This window comes from Pinus tabuliformis, chromosome 5_1, assembly GCF_031772625.1.
Source record: "Pinus tabuliformis cultivar Carrire ecotype Pingquan chromosome 5_1, CPIR1, whole genome shotgun sequence".
Classification (NCBI taxonomy): domain Eukaryota; kingdom Viridiplantae; phylum Streptophyta; class Pinopsida; order Pinales; family Pinaceae; genus Pinus; species Pinus tabuliformis.
In genome coordinates, this window is record NC_142305.1 from 23789506 (window position 1) to 23802847 (window position 13342).

The 13342-nt window shown below is 41.0% G+C and overlaps 1 pseudogene; it reads left to right on the top strand.

Moving 5' to 3' along the window:
- The first annotated feature begins 461 nt into the window (after positions 1-461).
- On the top strand, positions 462-10865 carry LOC149163339 (uncharacterized; annotated as a pseudogene).
- Positions 10866-13342: the final 2477 nt, after the last annotated feature.

A 13342-nucleotide genomic window follows, 5' to 3' on the forward strand; every position in this document is an offset into this window, starting at 1 on the left:
CCTCCAGAAGGTCAAGCTAGACTTGGCCATGCTTCCAAGAGAAGCCCTTCACACCCTGCATGATGGTGTGATCGCAGAACTTCAGGCTCGGGAACAATGAGCATTGAACGTCATCAGTGAGCAGAAGGTGAACAACGGTCAAATGTTTGCCAAGAAGATTTCTACCATCGAAATGCTATCACAGTGAAGAATGAGCGCACTACCAAGGTAGTGGCAGAGGCATTCAGGTCTGTCGCCGAGCTGGATATTCCTGAATATGTGCCAGTGGATGAACGAATTCGGAAGCTCGCTGCCGGAGTGCGCAAAGCGAGATCAGAGCTAGCCAAGGTTCAGTTGGACCTAAACCTTAAGATCATAGAACTTGCATTGAGGGACCAACCCTCGACTCCGCCAGAGGTAAAGGAGTAGCACGAGGCCACTGTAAGAGATGCAGTAGCTGCTGTAGATAGCGCAATGAAGGAATGCACAATGCTCTTAGAGAAGTCGCTCGAATTAGTCACCAGCTTACAGGAGGATCCCAATGTGCACAGGATGGAAACGGAGGTGCAGAGCTGCAACAACGATATGATGAGGCTAAAGTGACGACACGCACCGTCGCCATTACCCAAAGGCTAGCAAAGTTGCACGAAGCAAAGGCACTGAAAGAGCAGGTGGACGTAGCACAACACAGGGAAGCCTTATTGAAGCCTTGGCTAAACAAAGCATATGTGCTCACGGCCACCATTGAAGGAAATTTGGACAGTCTACACGAAACGCAACACAAGGTACAGGTAGATGGCGCAGGGCCAGTGACGGAGGAGCTGAAGCAGGCGGCAACACAGTGCACCGCCGAAGTCACAGTGGTACAAGTGGAGCTGGGAGGTCTTTGTGACAGGATCTCCACACCAGCAGAGTGACTCGAGGGCGAGTCACCAGATTTGTGTTGGGGGCCTGTTGGGAACAGGTCCCCTGGGGTCAATTTTGGGGTTAAAAGCCCAAGTTTTGGGGCTAAAGGCCCAAGTTTTGTGTAAAGAATGTGAATTATCCACATTTTGCGACCGCGAAGCATGAAGATGTAAATAGTTACTAAGGGTTTTCCGCCCTTCTTTTGTATAAGTCATGTAGGCTTTAGAGATCTACCCATGGTCCGCAGACCATGGGATTGTATAAAAAGGGAGTCTTAGAGGAGTCTAAGGCAGTAGTTTGCAAATAGCTTTGGTGCTATGTTTTATGTATGGGTCTGTGATTGCTAAGAGCGAAGAGTCTTAGCATAGGAAGAGGCTCTGCAGCTAAGTGTGCAGAGGCCTAGGGTAGAAGTCTGCAACTGAGTGTGTAGACCCCTGCAGCTGTGTGCACAGGGCAGTCAGAGTCTGTACTGGAAATCTGGATTATTAATAAAGAGGAATATTCTGCAATTATCTGTGTATGCGTTATTTTACTTCTGTTATGAATGTTGCGATTATGTTATGTTGAATACTGGAGTATGAAGTAATGCTATATTGATGCACAAATCTATGTATTTTACTTTGTCATATGAACGCAAGTAGGAATATCTGTTTACACGAAGATAACCGTAATGCATGTTAAAGTAACCAATACTTAAGCGAATCTGGGTAGATACAGAAGTAAGAGTAATTACAGGGGTGTGTAAGTGCCTGATCTATCTATTTAGGGCCTATGAAGGATGACCGGAGACTTTCACGGAGGCTTCAAGGACGAATAAGAGAAGTACTTTGATAAGCCCTAAAGGGCTTATCGAGCTGCACAAAGGAAGGTTAGGGAAAATAACCGACATCACAACCATCTCAGGGTGCAGAAACTTGGTTCCTCCATCCCCCCTTTACTACTTCAGGTGAGACTTCAATCCGTGCTCTGCGGATTGATGCCGAAAGGGCCAGTAGTGTAGGGATTGGCTTGGCTTCTTAACACTGAACCTGGGTCAGGGCCCATCAAGCCAACAACAAGTGGTTGTCTAAATTCGCTGATAGTAAAGGGACGTGGATGCTCGAGGGCCCTATAGTGTGGACTCCTAAACTGGTGCAATGTCTGGAGGCATTAGGAAGCAATATCGCACGAGTCGTGGATCACTGGATTGATCGCACATTGGGTAGGTTTGTGACTTATTTTGCGATTGACAGGAACATCAACTATAGCGAAGCGGAGCAAAGGATATTTAAAGGACCACGAGGTAATTATTTGAACTCACTGAAGACTTGGATTAAAATTTTGTTGTGTGAAAAGAGGGTTATGTAGCTACCTTGATGTTTGGGGCTACACAAACAGAAGGGGGGTCACAGTGAGGGGGTCACAGGGGCTTTGAGGGGGGTAGGTAGCAACCCTCTACGAGGTTCGGGGTAGCGCCTCACGGAATTGTTTTTTTTGGACCCTATATTAGGCTGGGCAGACCTACCTATGGTTTTGTGCATGGTTTTTGCACATGGTTTTGGACGTGATGGTTTTTGGTCCATGGTATTGGATGCTTCGTCATGTATAAATATGTATTGTAACATTGAAAGGAACATAATGAAAAATCAAGCTAGTAGTCCCAGTTTTGGGATCCAGGGGAAAATCTCTGTGTATATGTGTTTTATGTGTTATGCTCTCGCATTGTTTATTTTCTATGTTTTAAGAATTCATATGCAGGTAATTTCTATACCGGGTTAAAACCTACATTTGGTATAAGATTTGTTTTGGCTTCAAGGGGACACCTTTGTTGTTGAGGGGTTTTGCTCGGGCCTGTGGTAGACCCTGTTCAGTGGGAGATCTGCAGGATCGATTCTAGTGGTGAAAGAAGATGGCGAGTAGTGGAAAGATAGAGATCGAGAAATTTAATGGTCAGAGTCTTGAGTTGTGGAAACTCAAGATGGAGGATCTGTTGATGGATAAAGATCAGTGGATCGCGGTAGATACAGGTACTAAACCAACAGGAGTGTCCGATGAAGAATGGAAGAAGTTGTATCGAAAGGCAAAGAGCACAATACGATTGTGTGTCTCAAATTTAGTATTGCTAAATGTATCAGGGGAAGCTACGGCAAAGGCTTTGTGGGACAAGTTAGGGACTTTGTACCAATCCAAGTCTCTGGTGAATAAATTGTTCCAATGGAAAAATTTGTATAAACTGAGGATGAAAGATGGAGACTCGGTGACAGAGCATCTGAATGCATTTAATACTGTGGTAATTTGGTTATTATCTGTTGATATTAAAATTTCAGATGAAGATAAGTGCATCAGTTTTTTGTGGGATAGTCTGGTTATTGCAATAGGTAGCAATGCAACTGCCTTACAGTTTGATGAAATAGTCTCATCCTTGCCGACATAGGAGATGAGACGGAAAAATATGGAGAGCCAAAATGATGATGGCTTGTCTGTATGAGGACAGTCCTAGAATAGAAACAAAAATAAGTCATTGAGTGGGAGATCTAAATCTAGAGGGAGATCTAAATCTCCAGGAAAAGCTGTAAAGGTGGTGTGCTGGAAATGCAGAAAGGAAGGGCACTACAAAAGGGACTGTAAATCTAAAGCTCCTGAGAAAGGAAAGGGATTTGATGATGCTCCTTCTACAAAAGTGAAAACCACCTCAGATGAAGGTGGGGATGTGTACTTGGCTTCTTCAAGTAGACATGTAGATCATGAGGCATGGTTGATTGACTCAGGTGCATCCTTTCACTTCACTCCCCATAGAGAGTGGTTCTGCAAGTATGAGAAATACAATGGTGGTGATGTCTTCTTGGGGGATGATAGGAAGGCTATAATCGTTGGTCGCGGAAAAGTCAATTTGAAGTTGCAAGGTTGAAGGATTAGAACACTTCCGGGTGTTCTGCATATTCCTGCATTAGCCAGAAATCTGATTTTTGTAAGCAAGTTGGATGATGCAAGTGTAAAAATAATGTTCGAGAAAGATACCTACAAGATGGTTCAAGGAGCACTGGTATTGATGCGGGGAATTCGGATTGGAAATCTATATAAGATGCAAGGTAGCATAGTTATTAATGGGTGCAAAAATTCTTTGGTTCCTAAAAGTGGAGCAAAAAATCTAGTGGTCTCTGGAGAAAAGACCATGCTATGGCATCAAAGGCTTGGACGTATTGGAGAGAAGGGCCTTTGAATACTTCATGGTAAAGGTATGGTAGAAGGTATGACTAATAGCTCTCTGGATTTTGATTTCTGTGAAAATTATGTATATGGGAAACATAATCGGGTTTGTTACCCCTCTGGTAGTAAGAGCGAAAAACAGATATTAGAGCTTGTGCATAGTGATGTGTTTGGACCTGTGAAGGTTCCATCACTGGGTAAGTCTATGTACTATGTATCATTTATAGATGGCTTCTCAAGGAATACATGGATATATTTCCTCAAGAATAAATCTAAAGTCTTTGACAGGTTTAAATAATTTAAGGCTCTGATGGAAAACCAGACAGAGAAGAAGATAAAGGTGTTGACGACAGATAACGGTGGAGAGTTTTGCAGCAAGGAATTTGAAGAATTTCGTAAGAAGTGTGGTATAGCACGACATAAGACTACTCCATACACACCTGAGAAAAATGGAGTTGCAGAAAGAATGAAAAAGACGTTGATGGAAAGGGCAAGAAGCATGCTCAGTGGTGCCGGATTAGGACAGGAATTCTGGGTAGAGGCGGTGGAGACAGCATGTTACCTGGTCAATAGATAAGACTCCACAAGAGGTATGGATTGGTAAGAAACCCCCTCTTTCACATATGAGGGTATTTGGATGTGATGCATATGTACATGTTACAGAGGAGAAAACAACAAAGTTAGATAGTAAATCTGAAAAGTGCATCTTTATTGGGTATAAGGATGGTTTAAAGGGTTATAAGGTTTGGAACCCAGTAAAAAGGAAGGTTGTGTATAGCCGAGATGTGGTGTTCAGAGAGGTGAAAAATGTTATTAAACATGAAGTCCCATCAAAGGAACCTGAGAACATAGAGTTTGAGCTAAATGAGGAAGAATCAGACTCTACAGCAGAAGAGGAATCAGAAGATGAAGAGCCACAAACTTCGGTTGTGAGAAGATCAATTCGAAAAAGAAGGCAACCAAAAAGATATAATCCAACTACTTTCTGTTCAAAGTTTGCTTTAACTATTACTGATGATGATCCCAGAACTGTGAAGGAAGCAGTAGATTCAAAGGATGGAAAACGCTGGAAAGAGGCCATGGTTGATGAAATGGCATCTTTGCACAAAAATGAGGTTTGGGATCTGGTGGAGTTTCCAGATGGAAGGAAACCCATTGGCAACAAATGGGTGTTCAAGAAGAAGACAAATGTAGAAGGAAAGGTGGAGAAATACAAAGCTCTGTTGGTAGCAAAAGGTTATTCCTAGGTGCCGAGAATTGATTTTGGTGATATTTTTTCTCCTGTTGCCAAGGTATCTTCTATTAGATTACTTTTATCTGTTGCTGTTGCTTTTGATTTTGAGGTAGAACAGATGGATGTGAAGACAACATTTCTTCACGGGGATCTGGAAGAGGAGATCTACATGAAGCAACCTGAAGGTTTTGCAGTGAAGGGTAAGAAAGAACTGGTATGCAAGTTAAAGAAGTCTTTGTATGGGTTAAAATAGTCACCAAGGATGTGGTATCAGAAATTTGATACATTTATACGAGGACTTGGCTTCACCAAAAGCAAAGCAAATCACTATGTGTATTTTAAATTAATTGGTGACCGTGTTATTTATCTGGTCTTGTATGTGGATGATATGTTGCTGGTTGGAAATGACAAAGAAATTATCCAAGATTTGAAGACCCAATTGTCCTCCAAATTTGACATGAAAGATCTTGGTGCTGCAAACTATATTTTGGGCATGGAAATTAAAAGAGTTTGGGAAAAGAGGAAGCTCTGGTTAAACCAAAGGAAGTGTCTTGAGACAATACTGCAGAGGTTTGATATGCAGGATAGTAAACCAGTGACGGTTCCTATTCCTGTAGGTGTAAAGTTATCTGCCGAACAATGTCCCAAGACACAAGAAGAGGAAGAGGACATGTCCCGTGTTCCATATGCAAGCGCAGTCAATAGCCTGATGTATGAAATGGTCTGTACTAGACCAGACATTGCACATGCAGTGGCAGTATTGAGCAGGTTTATGTCAAAACCAGGGAAAGATCACTGGACAACAGTGAAGCGGGTTTTCAGGTATTTGCGTGGCACTAGTGATTATGGTTTGTGCTACCAAGGAAGACCAGGATTGGACATAGTGTTGGATATTCATGGATTTGTTGATGTAGATTGGGCTAGAGATATGGATCAGAGAAGATCTACAAGTGGGTATGTGTTTAACCTATTTGGAGGTGCAGTCAATTGGATGAGTAAGAAACAATCTGTAGTGGCACTATCAACGACAGAGGCTGAATACAAGACAGCCACTCATGCAAGCAAGGAAGCTATTTGGTTGCAGAGATTGTGTTCAAGTATGGGATTAGTACATGGAGCTATAAGGATAGACTCTGACAACCAAAGTGCAATTTTCTTGGCAAAGAGCCTTGCTTACCATTCAAAGAAAAAGCACATTGATGTTCAGTATCACTTTGTGAGGGATATGATAGAAGACAAAAAGGTGTTGCTCGTAAAGGTGGACACTTTGAAGAATAGTACAGATGCATTGACAAAATCTGTGAGCTCTGAGAATTTCTCTTGGTGTAGAGAAACAATGGGCATTGCAGGGCTGGATAAATGACTAAGCTCTCCTATGGCCCCCTATGGAAAGAAAACAACAAGTGGGAGAATGTTGGGTTGTGTTATATTCTTTCTACGACTAGCAACCCTAGTTAACTTAGGGGTTAGAGGGGAGGCGGAGCTCCCCCTTTGTTGTGCCGATTGTGCAGTGGGGGGGTCATAGGGGGTTTGAGGGGGGTGGATAGCCCCGTCTAAGGGGTCTGGGGCAGCACCCCGGGGAAATTTTTCTTTGGACCCTATATTAGGTTGGGCGGACCTACCTATGGTTTTGTGCATGGTTTTCGCACATGGTTTTGGATGCGATTGTTTTCGATCCATGGTATTGGATGCTTCAGCATGTATAAATATGTATTGTGACATTGAAAGGAACATAATGAAAAATCAAGCTGGTAGTCCCAGTTTTGGGATCCAGGGGAAATCTCTTTGTATATGTGTTTTATGTGTTATGCTCTCGCATTGTAATTTTTGTATGGGGTTAAAACCTACAGTAATCAACTTGAAGAAGCGAAAGATGTCCTTTGAGAAGAAGTCACTCAGGGTTATAGTGCCACTTGACCGTGTAGAGGGAGTACGGTATACCGAACCTGTGCGCGACTATGTAGAAAGTGACGATGATCTCGATCAGATATACAAGATAACAACATGAGATGAGGATTCAATCAATCCTATAATATATGGATGAATTGTGTGGGACAAAGATAGCTCGTGCACTTCAGATTCATACGAAGAGCTTGTAAACTGGCAAAATAGGCTGCATGAAGTATCTACGCTCCACTGTAATATGATGACCAAGTTGCTAAGGTGTGTTTCGATTGAGGTAAGAAAACTTCTGTATTATGATGGATTGACTAATGTGGAATTGTTTTTAGATGAACTGTTAAACACACATGGGAAACATAAAATAGGAAAGATAAATCATGTTAGTACAATTTTTATTAACAACTGATATACATTTATAGTACATTGTTGTGACCGTTGGGTTTCACATCCCAAGGTCTCTTGGACTGCTTTGGTCTATTCGGCTTCCACACTAACCCATTAAGGATTAGGTGTCCAACATTCCCCCCCTAATCCGAAGGGTTATGTATGAGTCCAAGAAGAGAGCTGTAATACAAAATGTGCAAAAATGCATGGCAGCACTAGGTTGAATGCGCTCTACGAAATGTTGGTAAAAAGGGCGGTGGTTTAAGGATGACCACCAACACTGGAACGCTTAGTGCAGTTCCTGGAACTCTTCCAAAATTGGCAAGAAACTGAAGTTTTCTGCTAGAGGAAGTGATCCTATTGTTTTAAAGAGGGAAACATTCAACCATAAAAGGGAGGTCTCACCCCGCATAAAAGGTAAAACTTCAACATGAAAAGGGAAGTCTCAACCTGTGATGGTTTAAGGATAACCAACAACTCTGGAATGCTTAATGCAATTCCTGGAACTCTTCCAAAATTGGAAAGAAGTTGGAGTCTTCTGCTAGAGGAAGTGTTCTCAATTTTGTTCCTGGAATTCTTCCAAAACTGGCAAGAAGCTGAAGTCTTCTGCTAGAGGAAGTGTCCCAGATTGCCAACTGAAGGCATGTTCACGGGCATCTTTGCTTCTGGATACAACTCTGAAACTAGTGTGGCAGGTTGTGGCTGAGGCTCGCTTGATGTGGTTTTGAAGCTTGTAGATGACCATCATTTCCCCCCCTGTCAGATACAAGGTGAGATGATGGAGAAAACTCAACTGTAAGATTGTTTAATACTCTGGAACAAGTTCTGACATGTGTTTGGAATATCTTCTTGGCTGTTGATGCCCATTGCCAAGAAGCGATCCATCCAAGATGAATCTTTGTTCTTGCAGGACGTTTTTTTTTGAAGCATTTGTTTGAAGAATGACTGGTTTTATGACAATGCTTACATGGATGAAGATCAAAACAGTGATCTTTCAGATGGCCAACTCGGTCACAGTGTTGGCATTTCACAATTTTTTGTTGTTGTTGTTGCTGTGGAAGAGGGGCAGAATCTGGAACAGCTGAAGCTGAACTGTCATAAGGAGCAGGTGAACTATCATGAATGAATCCAGCACTCTGAAACTGAATGGGCTTGGCATAGTCTGGAATATGAAAGGACAAGTCCTTGTCATATCCAAGACCAGTTCTATGCTTGTTGTGGACAAGCTGTTCCCAAGGTCTGATGATGGGCTTGGGAAGTGCAGACTGAGTTTCTGCATCTGCATGTACAACTGCTGCTTTATTTGAATGAACTGTAACATTATTGTCTCGCTGTTTATGGGAGTCTGTTTCAATCTTCTGAACAGAAACAGATTCAGAATGATGACTCCACTGCTGTAATTCTTCCTGCTGTAGCTTTGTTTCCAGCTGCAAAAACTCAATATTTTCCTGTGCATTTTGTAGACATGTCTGAATTTTTGAGAGAGAGCCTTTGCTGATTTGTAATGTGTCATCAACAGTGGATTGTATAAGAGTTTTCATGAACTCTAATACTTCAGTAATTGTAGCCATTTTTTCTCAATAGAAATGCACCACTAGAAACTTGTTTTGGAGTGAAAATGTACCCTAAATAATCACAATGCTTGCAACAAATAGCAGACAATCTGGTGCATATAATGCTGATATCACCCCAACAATTAAAGCAATCTTCTCATTAGAATCTGTTGAGAAAAACAAATTTGTTTGTTGCACATAAATTTATGCCCAAACTGCACAATAGGAACAAGTAAATTGAACAAGCAGCAACTTTAAATTGAATTGGATCTTTCAAATACTCCTTCACTTTCTCGGCCAGTGGAAAAGAATAGTCAAATTCAATAGCGACTGCTAATACATTCTTGTAACTATTGATGATAGCATGTGGAGCAGCTGCAATTGTGGGATTACAGATCGCTAGAGAAAGAGTTGTACATAATCTCATAAACTACAAATTGCTTGCTGTGGTGTGAAAATGATGATCTTCCAGAACTATTCAGACACACGCATATGCCCAGTAGTTAATTCATGCATCATATAATACTCTGTCTTCAAAATACAAATACCAGATATAGCCCAAAACAACCAACGCACAGTATATGGAGTCACACTAAAATGACCAATGCGCATATATAAACCAATTCAATATTGCAATTTACAAGGGTTTCACAGCATAAATTCACCAACCGCTGATATGACTACCAATTAATCACCAACAGCTGATATGACACATGACTCGCACATACCAGAAAACAAATTCCTCTTGTGGCAATGATATTAAAAGCTCTCGGTCGCTTTGTCTTCAGTATAAGATGAGAAATGCCACCAAAAATCATTAAAAAGACTTTGATATCCAATGCCCCACATAAAATTCAATGCGCTATGGTAGATTCAAACTTTATTGTTAATATAGGTGGACTCTGCAAATTGTTACTTCTGTTCCCGTATAAATAACAAATATTTTCACCGTCCTGCGCATGGTAGGATTCATACATGTAGGCTACCGATACATACACTGACGATGTGCGTAGACCTTATGTACATTACTTAGCCAGAGGCGTAGACGTGCTTGTATTTGGGTTCGTGCATAAGATTGCTACATTCGAGAAGACTGCAGGTTTTCAGGCACTGGTGCAATTTAGTGATGCCGATACTGCTGCTTCTGCAAGAAGTGCCTTGGATGGAGGAAGCATACCAAGATATTTGCTTCCAGAACATGTAGCTTCATGCCATCTGCGGATATCGTTTTCTGCTCACACTGACTTAAATGTCAAATTTCAGAGTCATCGCAGCAGAGACTACACAAATCCAAACCTTCCTGTGAACCCCTCTGCTATAGATGGAGCTGGGCAGTTTACTGTAGGAAAAGAAGGGAGCTAGAGAGTAATGTTCTTCTTGCATCCATTGAAAATATGCAATATGCAGTGACAGTTGATGTTTTAAATACGGTATTTTCAGCTTTTGGTAGAGTTCAGAAAATTGCAATATTTGAGAAGAATGGAGGATTTCAGGCATTAATACAATATTCGGATATTGCCACCGCTGTGATAGCCAGAGACAAATTAATTGTTCAATCACGCAATACATTCATCCAAGGGACCATCATACGCACCGTGTATATACTGCAAACTGTTCCACCACTTCAAATGAACCATAGGTATCGCAACACAGGTCACGAACTATCGATTCATTTCAGCGCCGAGAGCAACGTATCGCAACACAAGTGTATATATATGTGAAAGAAGAGCACCAAGAGTACTTGTTACACTAAAAAATGTCACCATGACTACTTACAGTTAGTATGACTCAAATCAACAGTCATGCTACCCTCTTAGGCAAGTCTTATGCCTCTGCTATCCATCTCAAACTCAAAGAAGAGAGAAAGTCTTGTAAAAAATGTGTTTATCTCTGGGGTCGCAGGTTCTCTCTAGCCTTACCTGCGGGGACGCTCACAATGTTCACAAAAATTGCGTCCATGGACGCTCTGTATGTTAAGGGACAGGTGCGTCCTTCTGTAAAAGGCAAAATGCGCGAGTTTCATCTTAAAAAAGTTGTTACTTCTAGAACTTTCTAGAGGTCGGTTTGATGAAATGGATGCGCCTCTAGTTGGTTCATGTATCCCTATTAAGGAGGAACTTATCCCATCAATAAGGGAGCTATCCCACCCAAAGAGGGGGATTATCCCATTGATGGTGGACCTGAATAACCTCTTTACAACACTATAAATAAAGGCATTGAGCCAGAGGGAGGAGAGGTTGGAGCTATACATTTTCTTTGGGTAAATGCTGCAGGAATTAGGACTCCCATTTAGAACCTTGTGAGGAGAGATTGTCTTTGCTTGATTCTACTTGGAAGTGGGTGAGCTTTGTCAAAGTAGAGGAAAACCCTTGATGGACCCTGGGAGGAACTTGCACAACACCAAGGCCAGGTTGTAAGAGTTTCTTTGTTTCGTTATTAATACAAACTGGTTTATTTTTCTCAATAGCTTGTGTTAATGAGTTATTTCATGTGTTCCTTGGTCTGCATGTTGAATATATGTTTTATTATATGAAATGCAAGTGCTTGGTAATTGTTTGATTGTTTGTGGTTGCAGGAATTGACTTGAAGGAGGAGCTCATCCGGATCGGCAAGGACGGACTACAACAACAGCGTTTTGGAATAAGGTAAGCCTAAACACTTGTAGTTTTCATGTTTTAAAAGGTATATTTAGAGAAAGATCACTCCATTTTGTCTTGTTTGTCGCTAGAGAGTTTAGACTCCTAGGGAGGTCAGTTGTGTCCGCACAAACGACTTTTTCCGCCACGACAAATTGGCGACTCCGCTGGGGAATCCATTAATGAGAAAGTCTTTTCCTTTGTGTGAACTTTGCTCTGAGAAAATCATTTTTATTTTCTGGTTTTTGACTGTGAGAATTAGTATTTGGGTGGCTTAGCTTTAGATTTAGTTAGATTTGGTTTTTCTTAACTTTTTCAGAAGGACGCACCCTCTGAGTACTGCACAGTGCGTCTTTGGACGCGCTGTTGCCGTTTGCACAGAGCGGGCCCGCACCTGTTATAACGGGTTGCCTGCGTCTTCCTGTAAAATTTAGGAAAATTCCATTTTTTGCTTTAATTGCTTTTAGATTTTGATTTTTCTTAGTGTTTTCTGCCCAGATCCTTTAGTACCCTGTCAAAAATTTTCACCTGAACTTGTTTTGTGAGCTTTGAGTGTTTTAGTGGATTTCAACGAAGTTTAGGCCTAGGGTTTGATTTTTGGATAGGTCCTGTAGTGACTTTGACGGTAGAAAGTTGTCCAGCCTTAGATCTCTCTGGTTAGTCAGCCTTCTTAGAAGTTGGGCCTGTCGTAAAGTCTCCTTGTGTGAGCAGCTTGCCATTTAAGTTGTTTTGGGTCAAATTTCGAATTACTTGTTTATAAAGTGTTGATTTCCATTTTACAAAAGAACAAAAAGATTAGAGTTTTGTTTTGACTAGTTTTTGGTTCTGCAATAAGCTAGTCCTTGATTTGATTGTGATCAAGTAAAACACCTTAGAATAATCATTGTTGGTTTTGGCCTCGTTAAGATTGCTTAGAGTAAATTTACCTTTTAGTTTGCTTATGAGTGAATTTTCGTAGATTTTAATAGTTGTTAAGATTGATTTTTGGTTATATTAGATTTATTTGCTTTATTAAATGAAAAATACAAAAACATCTTCTTTAAAAGTCTTGTTTCAAGTAGCTTTTTGTTTTTGAAAGAGGAAAAGAGTTTTTTCGTGCATGTAAAGAGCGGTCATGTTTTTATGCTTGGAAAAGACAAACGAATTGTTTCTTTGATTGTCTTCAATTAAGAAGTTGCTTTTATAAAGATTGCATTCTCTCAACTTTTTAGTTAAGCAATTCATCGAAAAAGTAAAGTAGTGGGTAAATCATCCTAGGTGCATTTTGTAGTGGTTTCGAGTCGAGTCAACACACCACTGGTTTCACTTCCATCACCTTTTGACTTAAGAAACAACCTTAAAAGTAACGCTTAAATTAAAATCAATCTAGTAATTTTTATTTTTCTAGGGCTCTGAAACACCAACATAGCTTAGGCTAGGGTCTTGGAGTAGGTGAGTACTTAACTCTCCAAGACTACAAAACCAAACAGATAGTTTATCTTGAGTAGATTAAATCCAATTGTTTCAGTTACACTCTGGGAAAGCTCCTCTTAAAGGAGAAGCACGAGCTCGTGTCCGAACCA